Genomic DNA, 21,840 nt, shown 5'->3' on the forward strand with positions numbered 1-21,840 from the left:
GGACTGCCAGCACTCATAGGAGGCTTCGTGTGTGCCCAGGACTGCGAGAATTAAATACAGGACACCCAGTTCAGTTTGAATTTCAGATAAACTATGAATAATGTTTAGTGTAAGTATATCTCAATTTAACTGGATAGCTTGTATTTTTCTTTGCGAAATCTGATAACCCTAGATGTGCCAGGGACTGTGATGCTGGCATTTTGGGCATGAAGGGCAGAGCCCACTGTCAGGCACAGGCAGAGAAGGTCACAACTCCCTGATTCTACCCAGAAGAAATGGGCAGAGCCAAGGTGTTAATGGGCTGAGGAGGGAGGGCTCACTGCTGGGAGTGGGAGTGGGGAGGGGGCACCACGATTGGGCAGGCCTGAGTCCCTGGGAAGAATGCCACAAGTCAGAGGCAAAAAAAAAAAAAAAGGTTTTGTTCACTCATTCAACAAACATTCTGCTCCTATTCAGTGTGAAGCTCTGTGCTGGGTATGGGGCACAGGGCTGGGAAGAAAACCAGCTCCCTGACCTCGTGTGACATTGTGGGGGACAAAGGGACTAAAGACACACACACACATGCAAACTCATAGCTCAATGAGGTCAGGAGGTCATTTCAGACATGGTGATGACAGGCCAAAGGCCAGAGTTGGGGTGAGATCAAGGAAGCCCTCCCTGAGGAGGTGGCATCTCATTCTACCTGCAGTTACCAACCACCCACAGGTGCAGCCCCAGCCATACTGAGGCTCACAGGTGAGGCTGACATCACATGTGTAAAAAGATGAGTCCGGGTGATAATTTCAGAGAGGGACGAGACCTGGGAAGAATATAAAAGGAGAGGGTTTGGAGGCGACTTGAGCCCAAAGGGTTGGGCGTCCTCTCTGGGGAGATGTGGGCTGGGCATGTAGGGGACAGTAGAGAGGGGATGCCAGGCCAGTGGGGGCATCAGGAACTGGGAGACTCTCATGGTCCCAGCAGGTTTGGAGTTTGGGACACATTTCTCAGCCTGGCTGTGGCCATGGGGTTGTGAAATGGGTGTGTGAAGCAAATGGATTGTGAAACGGGTGACTGCAGAGACAGGCCTTTCTGGGACTCCAGACAGCGTGTGCCACCATCCGCCCTGGCCATGGGTTGAATCCGCGGCAGGGGGGATTCTCCAGAGGAAACGTCCTGTTTCAGCAGGTTAAGGGGCTTTGCTCCCAGCGGCGCCGCGCGTCTGTGCTCTGCTGGACTTGTGTGCAGAGCCAGCTTCGTGGGAGTGTGACCCCCCTGCACTCGCCAGGGCCCCATGCTCTGAAGGGTCGGGGGTTTATTGTATTATTTTATTTTATTTTATTTTATTTTATTTTATTTTTAGTTTAATTTTTTCTACTGTTGACGTCGTGAAATTCCTAATAGTTAACAGTTTCTGAACACGGGGGCCTGCAAATCTGTAACCAGTCCTGCTCAGATGCCAGGCCCACACTGGCAGTCAGTTGGGACCCCATGGAAGTCAGTGTGGGTTTTGGCCACAGCCGAGGGTGGCTGGCAGTGTTCTGACTGTGCCCGCTGGCCGAGGGTGGCTGGCCACTGTGGAAAGTGCCTGGCTGAGCCAACAAAGGTCCTGCTTGGGGAGCCGGTTGAGGGGACAAGGCAGAGGCCCTCCTCAGGGCCAGCCGTGCCCCTGTCTGCCTGCCACCCCCTGGCCTGCCTGGACGGAGCTGCCTCTGCAGAATTAGTCTTGGGAAACCTTAGGCAGCTTAATGACCTCCCCTCCCAACTTAGCACCTTTGGAAACACCGTCCAGCAGGGTCATTTTGTTCCTCAGGTTGGGGTTAATTGGGGCTGTCAACTTTCACAGGTTAGCAACTTTGGATTTCATTTGTTTTTTGTCTTGTTTTACTTTAAAACACTAGTAAGAGCCAATGTTTATTGGGCACTGCCCATGTGCCATGCCAGGCCCTGTTCTAACCACTTCACATTCTCCCACTTAGTCATTCCACAAATATGCATTGGGATCCTACGGTGAGCCAGAAATGAGCTCACTGGATCCCCACGACAACCCTCTGAGGTCCAAGCTAATATTATTCCCATTTGACAGATGGGGACACTGAGGCTCAGGGACCCAAGGATGAGGTGGAGCTGGGATGTGAATCAGGTACTTGGGCCCTAAAGCCCATGGGCTGGCCTCGGCAAATGATGCCTTCTGCACCCCGTCTCCCTCCTCACTGCCTTTGACTGGGTCCTCCCTGGCCGTCCCACTGGACTCGGTTGGCGCTGTCCCCCTGGCCGTCCCACTGGACTCGGTTGGCACCGTCCCCCTGGCCGTCCCACTGGACTCGCTTGGCGCCGTCCCCCTCAGCTCCACGGAGGCCCCCGGGGATCCACCATTTGCCTCACCGCTGGTGGTGTCTGTTCATAAAACCTCATCTCCGACCATGAGGGGCAGCTGACTCTGCAGCAGAGTGAGGCTGGAGCGGCTGGGTTGGTGAGAGGCCACTCCAGCACCTGCTCTGGGTCTGGCGTGGCCAGCCTTGGCAGGCTGCTTCAGCTCACTGAACCTGCGTCCCCTCTGCCACTAAACAGGGAGGAGCGGGATTTCACAGTGAGGGAGAGGCAGTGTGGGGAGGCCTCAGCACAGGGCCCAGCGGCCCCTGGACTCGGTGTCTGTGAGTTCACCATCCCCTCCACTGCTCCAGGGGGCAGGCCAGTCTGGCATGCCTTGCTTGGGGTCTGGCCTGCAGTGGGTGCTTGGCAAACCTCTGTGGACTAAATGCGGGAGGGACACCTACCCACAAACACATCCAAATCCCATTTTTGGCCGCCTTCATGACTGGCTAACAAGTCTTCCCGCTCACTCACCCTCTCCACCTCCAAGTATCCTCTTGCAGCTGAGTATCCAGAAGCCAGTCACCTGGGCTAGCACCTACCAAGAAGAGCAAGGAGCGTTTGCATGGTATCGACCAGAACCAGAAGTCTCAGCCAGAAAGACGTGTTGTGCATGTGTGGTCTCCACTGTGAGCTTGTGGGTGTGCGTTGCATGTATATGCGGGACGTACATGTGCATATTCACGCTGTGGGGTATTTGTGTGTGTGTGGTGTGTGTCGTCTGTGTTGAGGGTTTGAGGGTGCACATTGTATTGTACATATGTTTGGGGTACGCATGTGAGTATTTGTGCTATGAGGGTATGTGTGTGTTGTGTGTGCATCTGCGCGTGTTCGCGCATTTTCTTGGTTGCGTTGTGTGTGTTTAGGCGCTGATACAGGAGCTTCGCTGCTGTACAAATAGACAGGAGCTTTGCTGCTGGACAAATGTCAGATGGTTGAGTTCTCCAACAGCAATCCAAAGATGCTCGGCTAAATTGGCCACAGATGACACCCCCACCTCCATCCCGGGGTGCCATCCCATTCTCTTCTGTCCAATTTTTCAATTCCAGCAGGGAACTGAATTCTTCCCGAGAAGAGAGGGCTTTGGAAGCCAGGCAGGGAGACAAGGGTGGGCAGAAGGAGAGGACAGAAGGGAACATTAGAGCCAATTTTGTCTTCTGACAGATGGGTAAACTGAGGCCCAGAGAGGGCCATGACTTGGAGAAGATTCAAGGTGCCAGTGAAAGGCAGAGCTGAGCTAGGATCCATCCAGTGCCTGACAGCCGCCCAGGCCCCGCAGGGTCTTTGGTTACCTTAAATAGCTTAATACACAGACTTTTCTACCACAGGTTGAGCTTGAGAGGGGAATGGAAGATTCCAGATGTTTAACTCATGTCTGAAACACTTTCAGAAAGAACTATTAGTCACTCAAGCTGATTTCACGGACCAGAAATACCCAACCAAAAGTGTTCTGCGTCTCTCTTGTCATGAATGACACATTGTACTGTTATTAGGAGTAATTAATAATATAAAACTGTGCTTCTCAATGACACCAGAGCGATTTAGGGGAGGCTGGCCCTTGGTGTTCTGCTGCTGGGTTTGAGGGGAAGCAGTTAGAGTGGTCTGGGTGTGACAGCAAAGGCCATGCTGATCACAGAGGACTCGGACATGACCGTGTCTGCCAGGCTCTGTGCAGTGCTAATGCCAGGCACCTCACCTGGCACAGAGACAATTCCACACCTCGTGCCAGGCGCTGCAACAAGCCGTGGGGCTGCACAGTGACTAGCGCAGGCCAGCTCTGCCTCCACGGTATCCCCTCTGATGGGCTTACCCACTCATCTGCCCATTTCCCCCAAACCTGAATTCTGCATGCTGAAAACTGTGGGGTCAGGCAAGTATATGTTACCACTTCTGTGTGACCTTGCTGAAGAAAGTGAATGAACTACTCCGGACCTTAGTTTCTTCATCTTAAAAGTGGAGATCTGACAGGTATCCATCCACTCATAGGGCCAGTGGAAGATTACATGGGGAACTCATGCAGGGCACTCAGCACAGGGCCTGGCTTGGAGCAAGCTCTTGAAAAAGCTAATTACAGTAGTCCCCCCCCCCCCGCCCACCCCATGCATGGCTTCCCTTTCCAAGGTTTCAGTTACCCATGGTCAGCCGAGGTCCAAAAATAGTGGGTACAGTACAGTAAGATATTTTGAGAGTGAGAGAGAGAGAGAGGGAGGGACCACATCCACACAATTTTTATTACACTATATTGTTATAATTGTTCTATTTTATTGTTAACTGTTGTTGTCAATCTGTTACTAGGCCTAATTTATAAATTAAACCTTATTGTAGTATCCATGTGTATGAAAAAATAGAGTATATAGGGTTCGGTGCTGTGTGAGGTTTCAGGCATCCACTGAGAGTCTCAGAACGTACCCCCATGGATAGGAGAGAAGACTGATTAACACCGCGCACTGTGCATTCCAGGGGCTCCCCGTCCCGGACAAAATACAAACAGACCCTACTAAATCCCTCTTCTTCCCTTTGGATAACTTATCTCAAATTATAAATTATAATTTTGTGTGTGTGAATTTGTGAGTGGCTTCATTCAGTGTCTCTCCCCAGCTAGACTGTGTCCTGTGTGTCCCCAGTGTCTGGTCTAGGGACAAATGCTGAGATGTCTGCAAGGCATCTAGAACGCCAGGAAGGCGCTGTGGGAACCCAGAGGAACAGGGCACGACGGTGCCCAACAGTCCCCAGGAAAACACTCTGTGCCCTTCACCTACATCTCCATGCCAGGGTTGGAGACAGGGTCCTGTCCCATCTGCACAGGGAGCCCTCCGGACGGGTGAATCTGTCGTCAGTTTGGGGCTTGGGAATCGGTGTCCAAGAGCTGGCTTCAAAGGCAATGAAACTGGCATTGCATCTTTGAAGGCAGCACAGGCTACATCTGTCTTATTCTCCGTGTCCACAGCCCCTAGCAGTGACTGGCATGTGGTCACGCCCAATAAATATTTGCTGAATGAATGAACGCAAAACAATTTGCAATGTGGACTAGTCCCTTAAAGTATGTGTATCTGAAACCGGTAAGTCTACCACATATCTTAAGGAAATAATCAGAGAAGTGAACAGAGTTTTAAGGAGAAGAACGTTGATCCTATCTTCATTCGTAAAAGCAAAAGTGCAATGAAATTAAAAACAAATAGAAGATGCGTAAATAAAAGGCAGTGATCATAAAACTGTTCAAAACCATGTTTTCAAAAATTATCTGATGATATAAAGTCCCATATAAACTAAATTTAAAAATAGGCTGCAGAACCGATCTCAACTTTTTACAAAAATATTATTAGAAAAAGGATTAAAATGATATTTGCCAAAATATTAACAGTGGTCAGCTTTGTGCAATGGATTAAATGCAATATATTTCTCATATTGTTTGCTCTATTTTCTACGATGAGCATTCATTTAGAAAAATTTTTTAAATTTTTTAGTTAATAGTGCCTCTGAAGCACCTCTCAAGTCCTACCTCCTGCGGCTCCTTTAACAGCGGCCAAGACACCGAAGAGGCGGGGGTGCCAGACAGGCTGACGTCATGGGCAGCCCGAAATGACACAGCGAACCGGCCAATCCCAAGTTTGGATTCCGGGAGAAGCACGATCTATTGGATACAAGTGCTGGTGGCCTCGGCCAATGGTGGGAGAGGGGCCGGAGCCCGGCGGCTGCGTGGGTTTTAAATCCACGTGGTGGCTGCGGGGCGGGGCGCGGGGCCTCGGTGTTTAAAGGCTTTGGGTCCGCCGGGGCTGCAGCGGCGGCTCCGAAGCGCTTGTTCTTTTTTGTGAAAGGCGATTCCTCCACCACCTCTTAGGATCTTGGGCAAGTCAGTCAGCCTCGCTGAGCCTGTTTGCATCAGTAGGGTTTTGTGAGGCTCCAGCCCTTCAACAGAACATTTGCTGAGCATCTACTGTGTGCCCAGCAGGGCCTTCTTAGATCAGGTATAAGGCAGGAGGGAAGCGTCGGGAGTCCCAGGCCTGCTGCCTCTGTAACCACGGGCAGGTGGTTCAACATTACCTCCTCTTCTTCCCCACTGCTCTGCCCCGTCCTGGCTTTTATTGTATCTCCTCTAAAAGGGTGTGAGCTCCACGGGGAGGTACCCATGTGCCTTGAGGAAGATCTGCCCCAGTTTATATTCAATAGGTACTTTTTGAATAATTATTGCAAAGACTAGTTCTCAGCACAGAGCTTAACACATAGGAGGTGTTTGATAAATGGCAATTGTTCATGCAATACAGAACAATAGCAGGCCAGGTGCGCGGTGGCTCACACCTGTAATCTTAGCACTTTGGGAGTCTGAGGCAGGATTATTGCTTGAGCCCAGGAGTTTGAGACCCCTGGGCAATGGTAGTGGGACCTCATCTCTTAAAAAAAGAAAAAAAGAAAAGAAAAAGAAAGACAGAAATATATTAGCCAGGTGTCTTGGTGCATGCCAGTAGTCCCAGTTAATTAGGAGGCTGAGGCAGGAGGATGGCTTGAGCCCAGGAGTTTGAGGCTGCAGTGAGCTATGATTGTGCCACTGCACTCCAGCCCGGGCAACAGAACGAGGCCCTGTCTCCAACAGCAACAACAGCAAAGAAGAGCAGATAGCACTGATGAAATGCCTATTACGTGTAAAGTGGTGTTCTGGGCATTTCACATGTATTACATGCAATTTAACATTAACAAAATTACAAGTCTTACATAACAATATTCACACAAAAAACAAATTAGTCACCATTATTATTCCTATTTTGCTGATGTGGAAACCAAGGCAGAGAGAGGCGAGGTAAGTTTTCTAAGGTCGCGTGGCTAGGAGGTGGTGGGGCTTGATTCAAATCCAGGTCTGTCTACTCCTGGGGCCCTTGTTCTTAACCCCTGCGCTATCCCAATACTTGTCTAGTACTCAGCCTTTTTTTTCCAAGAACGTTCTAAGTTAGGCCTGTGCTAGTGGGAAGTGGGAGAGGAGGGGATAGGAATCAGGTGGGTGAGGCAGAGCCAGGTGAGCTGGGGTCCTGCCCCCTATGGCATGGCCCAGCCCTATGGGGTGGCATTGGGCAGGAAGAGGGGCAGTGAGACACACAGCCACTGAGGCCACGTGTCCTGTAAACAGGCTACCTGCTTGCCAGGCCCTGTGCTGGGCTGGTGGGGGGCAGTGCGGGGCAGTGCTGGGCATGACACACCCTCCCTGCCCTCATGGGGCTGTCAGTCTAAACCAGCTACCACTAATGGTGACCTGAGTGCAGCCTGCAGGAGGGGTTTTGATTTTGCCTGCATGGTATTTAAACACTTTTTAAACATGAATTGCCTCGGTCCCCACCCCTCCCTAGTGTCACAGATGTCAGCTTTACTCATGTGTCCCACCAGCTCCTGAATGCCCTGAGCAGCTTTGTTCCCTGGTCTCCCCATGCCAGCAGCCCGCGGGGTTGGGGGGGGGCCTCTGTGGCTGGCACACAGTGATTGCCCTGGCTTTCTTTGCTTTGCCTCCTGTCTGTGTTTGAAATCCCGAAATCACCACCTTGAGCTCTGAAGCCCAGCGGCTCCGAGGCTGCAAGCCTCTCCGCTGGCCCCAGATGTGCAGCATGCAGCTTGAATCTCTGAGGACTCTGGTGGTGGATGCCAACTCCGAGTAAGTCAGACTTGGTTTCAAGTCCCAGCATCACTGCTAACCAGATGAGTGACGCAGGGCAAGCTAATAAAATCTGCAGAGTCTCAGTTTTTCTCCTCTGCGAAATGGGGATAATAGCTCCTTCTTCATCCGGTTATGGTGAAGGGTAAGTGCATTGATGCAGGCTGAACGCTTGGCACAGAGTAACACTCTTTCTTTGGAGGCAGCTCATTTAGAACCATTGTCACTGGCAGGAAGTCCTTCCATACATCAGGCTGAGGTCTGCCTGCTTTATAACTTCCATAATTTGTTTTCCTAGCAGCATAAACATGCTTCTCTCTCCATAGAACGGCCCTTCAGTAACTAAGGGCCATGCTAAACATCACGGTGTTCTATTCAAGCTCTCCTACATCATTTGTGGAGCCCATTGCAAACTAAAAATGCCAGGCTCCATGTTCAAAAATTAGCAAGAACTTCAGGTTGGTGACAGCAGAACTCAGAGCCCCTTCTGAGGGCAGAGCCCCATGTGGCTGCACGTTACATCCCTTGAAGCTGGCCCTGTTCTCACTGGGGGTCCATGGGTATGGCAGCATCCTCCAGTACCACAAGATGGGGTCTTTCCGGAGCTGAGCAGGGCAAGGACAGGTTCTGGCTGGACCCAGGGAAGCCCACCTGCAGGTGTGGCCTCTATCTCTGCAGCTCATGGTGGGAATCTGGCCCACAGGACCCAGCCTGCCACCCTCCAGGGAGCCGTGGAGATTTCAGGATTTCTCCTCTGCGAAATGGGGATAACAGCTCCCTCTTCATCCGGTTATGGTCAGGGGTAAGTGCGTTGATGTAGGTTGAATGCTTGGGCAGAGTAGCGCTTTTTTGTTGTTGACGGCGCATATATTGAGAGCAAAGCACACAGATCCAAAGTCGATTGTTTGATGACTTTTCACGTTGCATATACCTGGATCACCACCTCCCGGATCAAGATCGACAGCATTCCCGTCACTCCAGAAAGTTTCCGGTTACCGCCCACCTTGTTTCCAGTTACTGCCCACCTCATTTCTAGTTACTGCCCCCCTCGTTTCTAGTTACTGCCCGCCTGCGTCCCTGCAGAAGAGATAACCATGATTCTGACTTCTTTGACGGTAGATTTCTTTAGTTCATGCTTGACTTTCTATTGTTTGATTTTTATTTTTGTATTTTTAGAGACAGGGTCTCACTTTGTCACCCAGGCTGGAGTGCAGTGGTGTGATCATGGCTTACTTCAGCCTCCATCTCCCCTGGGCTCAAGTGATCCTCCCACCCCAGCCTCTCAAGTAGCTGGGACTACAGGTGCGTGCCACCAGGCCCAACTAATTTTTTAATTTTTTGTAGAGACGAGGTCTTGCTATGTTGCCCAGGCTGGTCTTGAACTCCTGGGTTCAAGCTCCCACCATGTCCTTCCAAAGTGCTGGGATTATAGGCATGAATCAAGGCACCCTGGCTTGATGTTCTGTAAACAGAATCCTGCGGTATGTATTCTTTTGGGTCTGACTTCTTCACTCACGGTTAGGCGTGCTAGGTTCACCCTAAGCACAAAGGCGTGCTGCTTTGTTCTTTTTCATGGCTCTGCAGCTTTCCTTTGTGTGCAGACACTGTGATTTGTCCCTTCTCTTGTCATGGGCATGGGTTGTTCCCAGCTGTTGGCTCTTGCAGGTGGGGCCGCTGCGGACACTCTTACCATTGTCTCTTGGCTTGCTCCCTGCACACTTATTCTCCTTTCTCTGGGGTCCTTTGTCAGGAGTGGGAACGCTGGCAGAGGGTGGGCTTGTGTTTAGCTATAGTAGATATTCCTGATCAGTCTTCCAAGATGGTTGTACTGACGCCCATTCATTGCCACCCGCAGTGGACGGAGACTTCCTGGTGTTCCACATCCTCCCCAGCACTCGGTTTGCTGCTCTTATTAATGTAGCCATTCTGATCAGCGTCACCCTTGGATTTTGCAGCTGACCTAAGGAGGCTGAGTGCCAAGACCCGAATTTGCTGCTCCTCACTGACCACTGGCAAGAGCTTCTCAGCCCGTGGCCTTCACCCTCAGCCCCTGGGTGCCCTTTACCCTTGGAGACACTTGCAAATCTGACAAGCATGGGTTCTGTGACTTCATCTGAGTGACTGACGAGCACCCAGAAGAGGACAGACCCCACTGCAGAGAAAGCCGGGGCTTCCTCTTAGACAAGCCCCTCCCAGTCAACGCATCTTTCACTCATGTCCTCTCCCAACAAAAGCGTGGAACAGGAAAGTATCTGCTCTTCACAGCGTCACATGCTCTATTTAAAAACAACTTTTGGGAGGAGAGGAGGGAGCAGAACAGATGTTTGGCCATGTTAAATTTACACAGTGATTGTAGGTTGCAGCCTCCTGCCTGAAAGATTAAAATATGAAAAAAATGCATCTCAGAAACACAACAATAACAACCCCAGCCCCTGTGGTGCACTCACTACAGGGAGGCGCTGTGCTGGGGGCTTTGGAGCTGGAGCGGCTCCATGTCAACTCCTCAGCAACCCTTGGAGGTTGGTGTTATCACACCATTTTACAGATAAGCTACGACCTCCAAGCCTCAGTTTCCTTATCTGTAAAATGAGAGGGAGGCAGAGGGAGATTCAACATGTGCAGAGAGATTAAACACACACAGAGGAGAAGGCCATGGGAAGACAGAAGCAGAGACGGGGTAGAGGCAGAGAGCAGGCAGAGGGAGGCAGAGACAGAGACCAGGATGGAGAGGGAGAGGTAGAGACCGGGGTAGGGGGGAGGCAGAGACTGGAAGCAGAGACCAGGCAGGGGGAGAAAGAAACCTGGGAGGAGGCAGAGACTAGAGGCAGAGACCCAGAGGAGGCAGAGACTGGAGTGATACAGCCATGAGCCAAGGGACACGGGCACACAGGCAGCCATCAGGAGCTGGCAGAGGCAGGTGGGACCCCAATGGGGCCTCTGGAGGGAGCCTGGCCCTGCTGACACTTTAATTTTGGTCCTGCAATAACTGATTTTGAACTTTCGTCCCCTAGAACTGTGGGAGGATCAATGCTGCTTGAAGCCATCAGTTTCTGGGAATTTGTCACAGCAGCCCAGGAAACACATGCAGAAGGTTTGGAGATTGGTCTTTCTGATGACTAGGGTGCTTGGTGCCCATTTCAACACTCTCTGCCCTCAGTGGCACATTCAGACCGCGTTGACTTGGGCAATGGTGAGGGAAATGCAAAGGTGAGCCAAAAATACCTGGTCTCTGTCTTTGGGGGGACTTAAAACAACAGCAGCTCATTCTGTCGCAGTCCAAGAGGCCAGAAGTCCAGAATCACGATGCCAGTGGGGCTGGCCCCTCTAGGGGCTCCAGGGAGAATCTCCAGCATTTCTCTCCTGGCCTGGTGGCTGCTGGCTCCTCTGGCGATGTGTGGCATGTGGACGCGTCACAGAGATCGGCAGGCAGATCTCTGCCTCTGTCTGTGCATGGTCTTCCTCTCCGTGTGTGACTCTCTGTGTCTTCACTTGGGCTTCTCACAGGGACACCAGTCACTGGATTTAGGGTGCACTCAAATCCAGTATGACCCATCCAAACTCATGACATTTGAAAAGACCCTTTTTCCAAATATGGTCACATCTGAGGTCCCAGGTAGATATGAAATTTGGGTGACACTGTGCAACCCAGTACCATCCCTTTTTTTTGAGACAGAGTCTTGCTCTGTCACCCAGGCTGGAGTGCAGTGGCGCAAATATGGCTCACTGCAACCTCTGCCTCCCAGGTTCACGCCATTCTCCTGCCTCAGCCTCCCAAGTAGCTGGGACTACAGGCGCCCGCCACTGCGCCTGGCTAATTTTTTGTATTTTTAGTAGAGACGGGGTTTCACCATGTTAGCCAAGATTGTCTCGATCTCCTGACCTCGTGATCCACCCTCCTTGGCCTCCCAAAGTGCTGGGATTACAGGCGTGAGCCAGCGCGCCTGGCCCAGCACCATCCCTTTTTGCAGGAGTCACCCTCTTTGGTTTCTGAAATGGGGACACACGTTACAATGGAAACGAGCACTTGGGGCTCCCTGTCTCGGAAAAGTTGTTGAATCAATGCACGTTGATTGCTTCAGCAATCTAGGAAATACTATGTAAGTTTTCTTCAAACAATACCAGTATGGCCACAGCGCCCCCCAGAATTCTACTATTCATTCACTCACTCATTTACCTCATTTACTCATTCATTCATTCATTCATTCAGTGTTCCGTCCCTGATGATTTGGTTATGACCAAAGCAGACACAATCGCTGACCTCAGGGAGCATGTGTTCTGGTGCAAGAACTGACGGTGAGGTCCCCCTGACTCTTTGCTTATCCTTCTGACAGCAAAAGTTGTCAGGAAAACAGACAGAAACAAAAAATGCCCACTCTGGACTGAATTGTAAATCTTATCCCTTTCTCCTCACCCAAAGCCCAACAAAGCAATTTGAAATTCCAAACCTGTGACCACTGGACAAGATCACCTTTCTCCCACTGAGAAGAAGATCAGCGTTGGCTCGGGCCAAGTCTGGGAGACAGACAAGGCCTCCTTTCAACATCGTGCCTCCAGGGGAACCAGGCCAAGTATCGGCCCTCCAGAGACAGCTGCAGCCCTTGGAGGCCTCCCCACTGAGTCCACACCCCTGGCCCAGGGCACTCAGGCTGGCTGACCGGCCCTGCTCCCTGGCCAGCCTCATTTCCTCCTGTTCTCTTGCTTGGTGCCCCTAGCAGCCGTCTTGCACCTGGCCACTGCTTCCCACGCCAGGGCCTTTGCCTTTGCTGTTCCCCTGCCTGGCATGGTCTCGTCATTCAGGGCTCAGCCTGAATGTCACCTCCTCCTGGAAGCCTTACCCTCATCTCATTATGTCCTACCCTATCACCCTATTTCTTTCCCTTGGGTCACCAGTAAGAACCTGGGTTGAGCGTGTGCAGCCATCTCATTGTCTTTGCCTCACTAAACTGTAAACCCTTTGACAATAGGGATCTGTCTGGTTTGTTTGACGTGTAACCCCAGCTTCCAGCCTAGCACAGAGAAAGCTCCATGGAGACACTGACTGTCAGATGACTGCAGACCTCCCCACAAGGAGGAGGGAAGCTGGCCTCCAAGGAGGCGCATCCCATGGTGCAGTGGTCTCTGGCCAGGGTGGGTCATTACGCCATTGGTTTATAGCGCCATTTGCTTCGGCCCCTTTTGGTGGCATCCCAGGGTTCAAAGTGACCAGGCAGCTAGTGTGGGGAGACGGGACACAGCTGTCTGAGGTCAGGGGGTCTGTATGTGCCTCTCCGGCAGGGAACAGCCTCGGCCGTCAGAAGCCAGGTTTCAGCATTTAGGATGCAGCCAACAGCCAAATTGCTTTCTTGGTTTTATATATAAGGGCTTTTTTTGGTACCATAAGGGCGGGTGGACAGGGCTGCCTTTGCTTCCTGGAGGGTCTGGTTCCTTTCGGGGAAGGTCTCAGTTGGCCACTGGAGTAACAGCACTGTGTCGGCCCATGTGGCCAGCCAGCATCCCTGTGCTCATGGCTAAGGACAGGCTGTTACTCTGTTCTGCGGGTCTTGAAGTCATTTCGTCAAGTGGACTTCGGAAGGAGAGCGAGAGAAGGGCAGACAGCATCCATGGAGACTGCCACAGAGAATGGAAAGAGAATGGGATCTGCAGTCTGATGGGCTGGCATATCTCAGCAGCAGCAACAACACAATAATATGGAATTCAGTCCAGGCACGGTGGTTCCCGCCTGTAATCCTAGCACTTTGGGAGACTGAGGTGGGCAGATCGCTTGAGCCCAGGATTTTGAAACCAGCCTGGGCAACATGGTGAAACTCCGTCTCTATACGAAATACAAAAATTAGCTAGGCATGTTGTCATGTGCCTGTAGTCCCAGCTACTTGGGAGGCTGAGACAGGAGGATTGCTTGAGCCCAGGAGGTGGAGGCTGCAGTGAGCTGTGTTTGTACTACCACACTCCAGCCTGGGCGACAAAGTGAGACCCTGTCTCAAAATAATACTAAATACTGAGTTCATCTTGCATTCCTCCTACACGCTGAGCACTGCTCAGGCATTCACCTAAATTACTTCACACAGTTCTCATGAGAACCTTATGAGGTAGGTCTCAGTACTGTCCCTTTTTACAGACACGGAAGTGGATGCCCAGAGAGGGTCACTTGCTCCCTTTTTTTTTTCTTTTTTCTTATTTTTTTTTGAGACAGTGTCTGGCTCTGTTGCCCAGGCTGGAGTGCAGTGGCATGAGCTCTGCTCACTGCAGCCTCCGCCTCCCAGGTTCAAGTGATTCTCATGCCTCAGCCTACCGAGTAGCTGGAACTATAGGCGTGTGCCACCACATCCGGCTAATTTTTGTATTTTTAGTAGAGACAGGGCTTTGCCATGTTGGCCGGGCTGGTCTCGAATTCCTGACCTCAAGTGATCTGCCCGCCTCGGCCTCCCAAAGTGCTGGGATTACAGGCGTGAGCCACCTCAGCCAGCTGTCAGTTGCTCACTTGGTGAAGTCAGGATTCTAATTCAGGCTGTTGGAATTTGAAACTGAAGCTCCTCTCCATTAATGGAAGACCCCAGATTTGGGAGTTTCCCGGAAGACCCACCTGGGGTTGGAGGAGAATTGACTGGAGCAACACCAGCAATGCCCACAGTAACAACCCCAGCGGCGCTAATAGCCTGGCCGTGGGAGCAGCTGCTTATGAGCCTGGCCCGGAGCCGGGCCCTGGTTAAAGACCTTCATGTACTTCATTCCATGCTCCCAGCAACTTCCCACAGCCAGCACGTCACGGGTGCTTGGGAAGTGTTACTTGCATATTTGTTGACTCAATCACTGAACAACTCTAGGCGGCCGTTAATTTTATCGCGTTTTGCAGAGGAGAGCACTGAGATTCAAAGGAGCCAATTTGCCTGGTGACTGCCCCGCTCAGCGCTGAGGACCACTTCTGGTCTGGGATGACGTTTCCATCAGGCAGCTGCGAAATTAGGCCACACGGAAGATGTTGTGAACTTTTTGCAAAAAGAAGTGTTATTTCTGTTACGTTGATGTTAAAGATTCTCCTATGAAATGATTTTGATTGCAGAAAGTAACTTTAAAATGTTATTATTACTAACCTATGGTGGTCTCTTGCCATCCCCTTCTGAAAAGTCATGCCAGTTGGTGAATTCTGGACACGTGGGAGCCACTTCTCAAGGTCACAGCATCCAGGTACCTAGAACGTGAGCCCAGGTCTGGGTGATTGCACAGCTCTGCCACCTGATCAGCTCCATAAACTAAAGGTGGGGAGTTTCGCCTTTCTTAGCCTCATCGGGAAAGCAAGGCATTACAAGAACCTGCCCTGGCACATTACTGAGAAACCAGGATGAAGTGAGGATTCCAATCCCATTTCCTGGCACACAGTAGATGCAGGTTTTGCCCTAATGCAACCCCAGGGTCCCCCATGCCTGAGGGCAGGCTTAGAAATGTCATAAATCAACCCAGAGAAGAGAAATTAAGAGGGAGAGGCAAGCATGTTTGTGGGGAAAAAAAAATGCCTGTGGGGTGGAAGGCTACAGTGATAAATGAAGAAGCAGAGGACTTTGATTTCTGGTAACAACAACGAAAACTAAAGAAAATGTTGATGTACACTCACAGTTTGTCAGTGGAATGTCCCAATGCTGAAAGTAAGTAGGAATATAAGGGAACACTGGGATTGGCACCAGGGAAAATACCTCCAGGCTGGGGGAAGTGATCCAGTGGCTTGCAAAGGTAGAAGAGGCAAGTCCAGCCAAGGTCAGTTGTTGGGGGAGGTTGCTTGGAGGATCCTTGTGTCTGACCACAGCTTCACTCTTGAAACTTGATCATCTCAGCTGCCTCAGTAGGTCTGGTTTCCTGAAAGCCAGGACCACTTAGCGGAGGTCCTTGGGCAAATCACTTCATCTCTCTGGGCTCAGTTAGCTTCTCTGTAAAATGGGTGGAAACATACAAATGCTGTCATGGATTAAAGCCCTCGGAGCAGTGCAAGGCACCAGGCAGCCACTCAGCTCTGCTTGCTGTCCCTTGTAGGAAGGAGGCAAACCCCCAGTCCCTGTGAGTCCCTCCCCAGCACCTGCGCACAAGGTTGGGCAAATAGTCAGTGGGGAGAGACGGGACCATCCTGGAAGGTGAGGGGAACTTCAGACAGCAATTTCTAGAATCCAAGTTCTCCTCTGGGTTCAGTCTTAGGTTGGCAGCTGCCAGGCACTTCCGGGAAAGGCAAATAACAGAATTGCTGGTGTTGAGAGGTGAAATAATACAGTCCCAACAGTGCACGCACATGCTTTGTAAGTCAAGAGATTTTGATATGCTTCCAGCTGTATCCCCAGGATACACAGCACTATGCACTATGCCTGGTGCATAGCAGATGCTTAATTAACATAACTTGAGTCAAAAATTGAATATGCTCCTCAAGGGTGGCAAAGTACAGCCTGTGGGCCACATCCAGCCTGGTGCCTGTCTTTGTACTACCTGCCAGTTACGAGTGGCCTTTACATTTTTAAATGGTTGGAAAAAGGCAAAAGAATAATATTCTGTGGTACATGAAAACTGTATGCAATTCAAAGTTCTGTGCCTATAAATAAATTATTTTGGGGAATGCAAACAGCCTCATTTGTTCACATATTGTCTATAGTGGCTTTTGAGCTACAAGGGTAAAGGTGACTAGTTGTGACAGAGACTTTTCAGCCCACCCAGCCTAAGATACTTTCTCTCTAGCCCTTTAAGAAAAAGTTTGTGGCTGGGCACAGTGGCTCACACCTGTCATCTCAATGCTTTGGCAAGCCGAGATGGGAGGATCGCTTGAAGCCAGAAGTTCAAGACCAGCCTGGGCAACAAAGCCAGAGTCCATCTTTACAAAAAATAAAATAAAATAAATTAGCCAGGTGTGGTGGTACACACCTGTAGTCCCAACTACTTGGGAGGCTAAGGTGGGAGACTGCTTAAGTTCAGAGTTTGAGGCTGCAATGAGCTATGGTTATACCACGGCACTCCAGCCTGGGCAACAGAGCAAGTCCCTGTCTCGATAAAAAAGGAAAAGGTTTGCCAACCCCTGATCTAGACCAATTGGTCTCAACTTTGGCAGTGCGTTGGAATCACCTGAGAGCTTTAAAAATCCCGATGCACAGGCCTCAGCCTCAGAGATTCTGACTTAACTGGTCAAGAGTGCAGTTGGGACAGAAGATTCTAATGGGCAGCCCAGGCTGAGAACACTCCCTAAGTGCTGGCTGTTAATCAGGACTCCTCTTTTTGGTTGTTAGTACCTCCCAAGCATGAACAGGGCATCAGAGCACCACGGGGAGAGCAGCGCCAGGCTCCTTCCAGAGATCCCTGAGCCCAAACTTGCAGACTCTCAGGCTTGTGGGGCCAGTCAGGAACAAACATGGGGGAGCGGGCAGGTAACTGAGCGCGGCCTGTCTCAGGTTCTCTGTCTCCCTTTGCTCCTGGCAGGTGGGCTCAGGAGGGTGTAGATGCAGGGCTGCGTCTCCTCTATGGGCCAGCAGCATCTCTACATGTTTCATGGCACCTGGTACCATGTGCTGAGCACTGGCTGTCATGCCCATCTATTCTGGTCGTGTTAGAAGCAGCTCCCAGGTATTGAATGCTTCCTCTGTGCCCAACAACTCTGTGCCACCCTACGATGGGGGGAGTGTCTTTCCTTTTGCTGAAGAACTTTTCTGAGGCTTGAGGAGGGCAAATCACATTCCCACAGCTGCCTAGTTACTGCCAGGCCAGGGTTTGAAGTCAGACCCGTCAGGCTCCAGAGGCCACTCTCTGAGTCCCTGTGCGCTCCTGCCAACGGGAGGAAGAGAGAGCTAAGCTGTCTCTCTCCTGGGAGGCTGGGGCGTCTGGTTTCTTAAGTGATGAGCACCGCAGCAGTGGCGGCGGCACCGTCCTGTGGCTTCTTTCTCACAAATCTTTTATTTTTGGCCTGAGACAGCTAATGCGTGGCCAACGTATCCTAGGAAACCAGGATGCTTGGAGCAAGCTGTACCAAATCTCCATGCTAAAACCATCAGACGGCTAATTTGGGCCTCTCTAGTTATTTATTTAATTATTTTTAGATGCCTGTGTATCATTTTACACACTTGCTTGACAAATGCAAGCGTCAGGCACACGCGTGCAGGGCATTGGACCATGTGCCTGTTCCTGCGTGCACGCGCTCACTGTTCCTCTCCTTGGTGAGCCTCCCGGGGCTTGCGGGTGAGGCAGGATCTGCCCAGGCCTCCCCCTCCTGCCTCTTTCTCACCCTTCAGTGGCACATCCCAAATGTCAAGCCCTGAGGTCTAGCTCTGGGTCATGGCTTCTCAACGTTGGCACTATTGGCATTTGGAGCCAGGGAACACTGTCCCATGGGGCTGTCCAAAATCAGACCTGCAGCAGTGTCTCTGGCCTCTACCTCCTAGGTCCTAGTGGCTGTCCCCCCCATCCCCCATACCTTACCCCTCACCCCCTGTTGCGACAATCAAAAATGTCTCCAGGCATCACCACGTGTCTGCTGGGGTTTGAGTTGCCTGATAAAATACAGGACACCCAGTTAAATCTGAATTTCAGATAAGCAGGGAATTATTTTTTAGTATAAGTATGTCCCAGATATACACATAAGTATAGCATAAGAATGTCCTATGCAATATTTGGGACATACTTATACTAAAAAAAAATTCATTGTTTATTTAAATTCAAGTTTAACTGGATGTCCTGTATTTTATTTGCTAAATCTGCCAATCCTAACTAGGGGACAACATTGTTCCCAGTTGGGAACCACTGGGCTAGAGCCTGGGTTCTTCACCACAATGCCTCAGTTTCCTCACCTGTACAATGGGTATGATATCAGTTCCGACCTTGTCAGCGTGTCCAGGCTCTAACACAGCTGAGACAGGATGGGAGGCATGTGACATGCTCAGCGAAGGCCAGGACATGCTGTTGGGGCCTCAGTGATGCACCTGGGCCTCTTTCAGCCTCCCTGTTCTTCTCCCTACTTTCTTCTGCTCTTTGTCCTGGATCTCCCATGGGTGACTTGACCAAGGAAACACAGACACCACCCTAAGAATGGGCAGCAGAGGACAGGCCCTGCAATCCAAGTACAAGTTTAGAAAGAAACCATTTCTCATGGGGAGTGTATTAGTCCGTTCTTGCATTGCTATAAAGAACTACCTGAGACTGGGTAATTTATGAAGAAAAGAGATTTAATTGGCTTACAGTTCTGCAGGCTGTACAGGATGCATAGTTGGGGAGGCCTCAGGAAACTTACAATCACGGTGGAAGGGCGAAGGGGAAGCAGGCACCTTTTTCACATGGCAGCAGGAGAGAGAGCATGGGTGTGAAGGGGGCAGTGCCACAGCCTTTCAAACAACCAGATCTTGTGAGAACTCACTATCATGAGAACAGCAAAGGGGAAAGGCATCCCCATGATCCAGTCACCTCCCACCAGGTCCTGCCTCCAACACTCACTCCAACACTGGATCACAAGTCAACATGGGATTTGGGTGGGGACACAGAGCCAAACCATATCAGGGAACCAGCATCTACTGCACAGAATTCCTTGTGCCTAGTTCTGTGCTTAGAACTGGGAACAGTGGTGCTAAAACACAGATCCAGGCCCTGCCTTCCACGAGCTCCCTGGTTCCTTGGTCCCTCTGATGCCTCCCTCCTTCCCCGCACCCCCCACATCTCATCCATTGGCAAATCCTGGAGCTCTACTTCTGTTTTAAAAATAGCTCTATTGAGGCATCTTTGGCGTACAATCAACTGTACCATTTGGTAACTTTTGATCTATGTATGCACTGTGAACCCTCAACACCATCCACATGCTGAATATCTCTGTCACTCCTGGTGAGCTCTCTCTCCCGCCCCCTCTCCCCCAAGCAACCACTGATCTTCTCAGTCACTATAAATGACTTTGTATTTCCTCGAGTTTTATATATAAATGGAATCATACAGTATGTACTTTTTTGGGTCTGGCTTCTTTCCTTCACATAATTATTTTGAGATGTGTGCACGTTGTTGAGTGTATCAGCAGTTCATAGCTTTTTATTTCTGAGTAGTAGTCTGTGGCATGGATATACCCCGGTTTGTTTATCCATTCACTTATTGATAAACTACCTCTTTTTTACAATGCAATTATGCATTGGAGTATAACATGCATACAGCAAAGTGCATAAAACATTCATGATAGTTTGACAGAAAAATAAGATCTAGTGTTTGATGGATCAGAAGGGGACTGGAGTTCACAATACTCTATTGTATATTTCAAAATAGCTAGAAGAGAATAATTTGAATGTTTCTAGCATAAAAAAAGACAAATATTTAAGGTGATGGATATTGTAAGCAGACTGATTTAATCTTGACTAATGATACAAATGTATTAAATTATATGTACTGAAAAAAATGATATGTGACCAGATGAGTGCATTTTCATGAAGTACACACCCTCATCCGTGTAACTATAGCACCCAGATTAAGAAACAAGACATGGCCAGACCCCAGAATCCCCCCTGAGCCCCTCCTTGTCCCTGCCTTCCGTTCCCCTCTGTGTTCTGACACATAGATCACACTGAGGGTTCTTGAACTTCATCTGAATGGATCACACAATACATTATTCTTTTGTGCCTGGCTTCCTCCACTCTACGTTATGACTGTGAGATTCATTCTCCGTGTTATGTATACCTGTAGTGTGTTCCTTTTTACAGCCGAGTAATATTCCACCGTGTGAATACACCACAGTTTGTTTCTCCGGTCCCCTGTTGCGGGACATTTGGGCTGTTTCCAGTAGTTGTCCATTGCAGATAATGCACCTGTGGACATTGCTGCCATAGCTTTTGTGCCTGTGTTTTCATTTCTGTTGGGCTGTGCCCAGGAGAGGAGGTGCTGGGTCCTAGGGTGTGCATAGGGTCAGCTTTACTAGATATTCTTCCTCTTAAATTCCTTGTAAGACCATTCGCTCTCCAGCTGTCCACCACCATCCTAGCCCCAGAAGCTGCCATTTGCACCCGGGTGACTTCAACAGCCTTTGAACAGGTCCCTGTTTACCCGTCCCCAATCCACTCTCCACATGGAAGCCAGAATGAGCGTTCAAAATGGTAATTTGGGTTATGTCATTGCCCTGTCTTCTCATGGGCCTGAAGCCCATCATGCCCTGCCTCGTCCCACCCCTGACTGCCCGCATGAGTTTCTACTGGCTGCTGTGACAGATTGCCATGAACTCCATGGCTTAAAGCAGCACATATTATCCTAAGTTCAGGAGCTCAGATGTCTACAACAGGCAGCAGAACCCATCCCTTTGAGGGGCTCTAGGAGATAATCTGTGTCCTTGCCCTTTTTCAGGCTCTAGAGGTCACCTGCATTCCTCAGCTGCAGGCCCCTTCCTCTGTGGCTTCCATCCTCCAATCTCCTCTCTCACTGTGGCTCTCCTTCAGCTCCCTTATAAGGACCCCTGTGCTTGCACTGGGGCCCTGGCTAGTCCAGGATAATTTCCTACCTCCAGGTCCTTCACTTCATTACATCTGCCTGGTCCCTTTGCCTTGTAAAGTTGCATATTCACAGGTTCTGCAGATTAGGACGTGGACATGGGGGAGCCACTGCCTCTCTGCCCACCACCCTCTCATCCTTCTCTGGATACACTGGCCTCCCCGCTGCCCCATCTCAAGGAACAAGCCTTCTTCCCCTTCAGCTTTGGCAGATGGCCCTGGCTTTTGCACACCTGGTCTCCCTCTGTTCATGTTTTCCACTTGTCTGCCAGTGCATTGTCACTTGTCTGCCACTGCATTATCCAGCATGACCTTGTTCAGTTACCTGTTCGAACATTTCTGCATCCCCATCCTACTCCTCCCTGCCGCCGTCGGTCCCTGGAGCAGAGGCCTTGGCTGTTTGGT

At 50.4% G+C, this 21,840-nt stretch overlaps 1 long non-coding RNA gene across 1 annotated transcript; it reads left to right on the top strand.

Moving 5' to 3' along the window:
- The first annotated feature begins 5,707 nt into the window (after window positions 1–5,707).
- Window positions 5,708–13,039, top strand: LOC104003631 (uncharacterized). Its single transcript, XR_001712316.4, has 5 exons — window positions 5,708–7,981; window positions 8,685–8,783; window positions 9,937–12,078; window positions 12,189–12,274; window positions 12,399–13,039. It is a non-coding gene; the product is annotated as an uncharacterized LOC104003631 (long non-coding RNA).
- Window positions 13,040–21,840: the final 8,801 nt, after the last annotated feature.

This window comes from Pan troglodytes, chromosome 21 (assembly GCF_028858775.2).
Source record: "Pan troglodytes isolate AG18354 chromosome 21, NHGRI_mPanTro3-v2.0_pri, whole genome shotgun sequence".
Classification (NCBI taxonomy): Eukaryota; Metazoa; Chordata; class Mammalia; order Primates; family Hominidae; genus Pan; species Pan troglodytes.